This window comes from Nansenia antarctica, assembly GCF_963989245.1.
Source record: "Nansenia antarctica genome assembly, chromosome: 13".
Taxonomy (NCBI): domain Eukaryota; kingdom Metazoa; phylum Chordata; class Actinopteri; order Argentiniformes; family Microstomatidae; genus Nansenia; species Nansenia antarctica.
Genome location: NC_137683.1, coordinates 27,418,860 through 27,423,859, shown reverse-complemented (window position 1 = coordinate 27,423,859; position 5,000 = coordinate 27,418,860). Strand labels below are relative to the sequence as shown.

The 5,000-nt window shown below is 49.5% G+C and overlaps 1 protein-coding gene across 1 annotated transcript in view; it reads right to left on the bottom strand.

Moving 5' to 3' along the window:
• The window catches only part of asap1b (ArfGAP with SH3 domain, ankyrin repeat and PH domain 1b), a gene marked incomplete at its 5' end in the record, with an annotated part of 68,384 nt that overhangs the window by 30,770 nt on the left and 32,614 nt on the right, over window positions 1-5,000 (bottom strand).

The following is a 5,000-nucleotide window of genomic DNA, read 5'->3' as shown; positions in this document are numbered from 1 at the left end:
CGATTAAAAGAGCAGCATTAGAGCTAACCTAAGGGCTTTTAGTGGTTGATACGATATAAAAAACTCAGAGATGTATGAAGGTGCTATGCCATTAAGACCATTTGCAGGTAATTAAAAGGACCTTAAAATCTAGGGAGCGCAGTGCAGGGCAGCTAAAACAGACGTGATAAGCTCTCTCTCCTCGGCCTTCGTTAAAAGTCTAGAGGCAGAATTCTTCTAATCTAATTTCTTAATTGATTATTTTTTTTTGGGGGGGGGGGGGACCAGTAAAAAAGTGCATTGCGGTAGTCTAAGCTACTAGTAGATAAAAAGGAATGAATTAGTTTCTTAGAATGTTTGAAGGTCATAAGGAGAGGTGGTGGGGGGGAGGATGAGAATTAGAGTGGTGCAGTGGGTCATGTTTAATGTATACGGGTGCCTAGCCCTTTGGCTCCTTGCACAGATATCTGTCTCCCTCCCTCCCTCCCCCCCCTCCCTCCCTCCCTCCCCTTCCTCCCTCCCTCCCTCCCCCGGTGTGTCCGCAGCAGAATGCTAAGTACATCCTGTCAGGCAGGATCATCCATTATGGATCTGAGGATCTGCCCGTGGCACACACACACACACACACACACACACACACACACACACACACACACCTGAATGCAGCGCTGTACACAGCTGACTAACAACTGTTTTCACACTCTCTCTCTCTCTCTCTCACTCCCCCCCCTATCTCTCTCTCTCTGAGGGGGAGCCCCGCTCTCTCTCTCTCTCTCTCTCTCTTCTCTCTCTCTCTCTCTCTCTCTCTCTCTCCATACCCATCACTCCCTCCCTCATTTCACACGTCCAAACGTTTTATTTCTTCTAAACTAAACGTTTCCCGCCGCCCTCCTCTTCCCTCCCTCCTCTTCCCTCCCTCCTCTTCCCTCTCTCCTCTTCCCTCCCTCCTTTTCCCTCTCTCCTCTTCCCTCCCTCCTCTTCCCTCCCTCCTCTTCCCTCCCTCCTCTTCCCTCCCTCCTCTTCCCTCTCTCCTCTTCCCTCTCTCCTCTTCCCTCTCTCCTCTTCCCTCTCTCCTATTGACTCCCTCCTCTTCCCTCTCTCCTCTTCCCTCCCTCCTCTTCCCTCTCTCCTCTTCCCTCCCTCCTCTTCCCTCTCTCCTCTTCCCTCCCTCCTCTTCCCTCCCTCCTCTTCCCTCCCTCCTCTTCCCTCTCTCCTCTTCCCTCCCTCCACTCCCCCCTCATTTCACAAGTCACAACTTTTTATTCCCTCTAACTAAACGTTCCCCCCCTCTATCAGACAGCCTCTAAACTGTCTCCATTATGCAGCCCCCCTAACAACCTCTCCCTGATTCCGTCTCGCCCGTCCCTCTCTACCTCCCTTTCTCTTTCTCGCTCTCCTACTCATATCAAACTAGCACCAAAACAACAAAACGACAAGCCCATGGATCCACGGTGGCTCCAAGCTGAGTAGTCTACCAGAGAGAGAGAGAGAGAGAGAGAGAGAGCTGCGTTGTTGTTCTGATGTTGTGGTAGTACCTAGCAACGCCGCGCCTGTCAGCGCCGGTCCGAGAAAAAAAGAGCCTGTCAATGACACACACACACACACACACACACACACACACACACACTCACACACACACACACACACCCCTATAGCTCACACTCTGGCACTGAGGGACGCCCATTATTTACCCACAAAACCCCACGGCTGTCAGAACACATCTGCATGACCCTCATGCATATTTATGAAAGCTAAATGTGACTCTGCAATAATACCCCGAGACCTGGGAACCACGCATCACATCGGACACAGAGAGGCAGAGCGGGAGAGAGGGGAGAGGAGGGTGTGTGTGTCTGTGTGTGCGTATGTGTGAGAGAGACAGAGAGAGGGGGGGGGGGAGAGAGAGAGAGAGAGGGTATGGGGAGAGGAGGGTGTGTGTGTCTGTGTGTGCGTATATGTGTGTGTGAGAGAGAGAGAGAGAGAGAGAGAGAGAGAGAGAGAGAGAGAGGAGAGAGAGAGAGAGCATGAGGGGGAGAGGAGTGTGTGTGTGTCTGTCTGTGTGTCTGTGTGAGAGAGAGAGAGAGAGAGAGGGGGGGAGAGAGAGAGAGAAATGAGAGAGAGGGAGGGTGTGTGTCTGTGTGTGTGTCTGTGTGTGAGAGAGAGAGAGAGAGACAGAGAGAGTGAGTGAGAGAGACAGAGACAGAGAGAGAGAGACAGAGAGAGAGAGACAGACAGACAAAGAAACAGAGAGAGAGAGAGAGAGACAGAGAGAGAGAGAGAGAGAGAGAGAGAGAGACAGAGAGACAGAGAGAGAGAGAGAGACGAGAGAGAGAGACAGAGAGAGAGAGACAGAGAGAGAGAGAGACAGAGAGAGAAGAGAGAGAGACAGAGAGAGAGAGAGACAGAGAGAGAGAGCAGAGCAGAGAGAGAGACAGAGAGAGAGACAGAGAGAGAAGAGAGAGACAGAGAGAGAGAGAGAGACAGAGAGAGAGAGAGAGAGAGAGAGAGAGACAGAGAGAGAGAGAGAGGAGCAGAGAGAGAGAGAGACAGAGAGAGAGAGAGAGAGCTTATGCTAAGCTTTTCTAAAGCTGGTCCCCGGCAAGAAGCGAACGGTCGACAACGTCCGTACAGAACCACGTCCCCGAATGTACGCAACGATCAACAGCGACCGTACACCTGAGCGTACTGTACTGTGTGTGTGTGTGAGGGAGGGAGTACTTACTTGCAACTGTGCATGGTAATACTTGATCAGGTTCTGTAGAAGATCTTCCTTTCTTGTCTTGTGATCTCGTTCACATTGATCAGGTACTGTAGGGAAAAACCCACAAGACTTTGAGGTATTTTGTGGAATGTAGATTTCCATAGGAATGTAGGTTAGGACATGAGTTTAGGGGGTACACTGCAGGGTTCTAAGCAGTGTTAACACTAGAAGAGCCATGAGAGTAAAAAAAATGTTATATCTTTGCACTCAATCAAATTTCAGACCCTCCTTTCATGACTTTTCCTTGATATGTTCTACCACCCAGTATCCTTACATTTTCAAAATCACATCAGGATAAGCTAGTATGAAGCTATTTTGCAGTTTTTCTGTGTAGGAGGCAGGCTAATTTACAAGACAGCCAACTAGTGGTCGTTGTGGGTAAATAGCAGCTTCCCATTGTAAAGACTATTGACCCCCGAGGCGGCTCTTAAGCCCAATGCACACGGCGTGGGATTTTGGCGCACCGCCGAATTCGACTCCATTGTTTTGAATGCATCTCAATGAGACAATGCACACGCCGTGCGATGCGATAATTGTCGCACGACAACATTCGATTCTCCATTCACATTCATTCATTCATTGGTGTGAATTGAGAATCGAATGTTGTCGTGCGACAAAATCGCACGCCGTGGTGCATTGGCCTTTATAGTAGGTAAAAAAAGGCACGGCTGTTCTAGTGTTAAAGCCCTGTTAGGAAAATAGTTTTTTTCAGCAGGCACTTACAGAGTAGAGTATGAACACTCATGCACTCTGTATGATAATCCTATCAGAAAGCAAATACAGGGGGAATGTACTCTATGCTGAAAGATGAGTCTTTCATCTGCGCTGCCAAGACCACTTGGAGTAGTGGGAGTTCGGGGGAACGGGGCTGGGCTGTATGACGAGAGTGAGATATCCCTCTCTGCTTTGTTCTACGTGTGTTTGAAATGCATAAACAAAAAAAAGATGTTTTTCAAGTAGTTCTTCCTCAGAAGCAACAACACAGAAGCCGTCTGAAGATAATTCAAAATGAAAATAATTCTCCAGACGGAATCCGTGCCCCGGGCAAACAAAATGAATAAAACATAATCTTAATCTGAGTGTGTCCCATGGCGTGCTGCCGATACAGAACGTCGTGCAGAGAAGAGTCGCTGCTAAAGAGCGTTTCCACCTCCGCAGAGGAATGTAATTTATCCCCGAATTATAAACTGAGGCTCCCCGTGTTCCCCTAAAGCTTCCCTGTGTTGCTTATCATGCAGCCCTGTGTGTGTGTGTGTGTGTGTGTGTGTGTGTGTATGTGTGTGTGTGTGTGTGTGTGTCTCTGTCTCACACACACACACACACACACACACACACACACATGTATATTTTCATTGTGTGAGAGTGTGTGCGTACGTGTGTGTGTGTGTGTGTGTGTGTGTGTGTGTGTGTGTGAGACAGAGCTCACCCTACCCACTGTAGCACCACACTGGAAGCAACACAGTAGGTAGTAACCAACATCAACCACCCTGTGTGAGATCTCGCAGAATCACCTCAGATTGGGAGACTCTCTCACTGCACGCAAAACAACAAGAGCTTTACTAAACTCGGGGCGGCTGTGGCGCAAGAGGTAGAGCCGGCGTCTAATGATCACAAGGTTGGCAGATCGGCGGTTCGAGCCCCGGCTGGCCACATGTCGAAGTGTCCTTGGGCAAGACGGGCCAGCGCCTTGCATGGTAGCTTGCCGCCATTGGTGTGTGAATGTGTGTGTGAATGGGTGAATGAGAGGCCGTTGTAAAGCGCTTTGGAGCAGCAAAAAAAGCGCTATATAAGTGCAGTCCATTTACCATAAACTCCTCGGTGAGAATCTTTTAACTGCTCCGATTATGAAAGTCCCACTGTGAGGCACTACGACTACGTTCATATGTAAACGGTCCCGTTATGTAATCTGAGCAGAATAATCTGTGGATATAATAGAGAGAGAGAGAGGGGCGTAGGCGTTGGACGCCCCCGCTAAGAGAGCAGCTCGCTGTCAGATCTGTAGCGCGTCCAGGGTTGACGGTTTGTTCTGTTACTCAGGAGGGGCGGGGGGAGAGGGGCAGGGGGGGGCAGCTTACTCACAAGCATGTGGTTACACTCTCACTCACTCTCGCTTCTCTTAATATTCAATTCACAAAACCTCAATATCTTGTCGGCCCCCTTCGCTTCCCTGTGTGTCACCACCACTACTCTCTATGCACTACCCCTTTCACCACGGGAAGAGGGTAGACAAAGGGTTGACTTTAGCTAGTCACAAGTACAA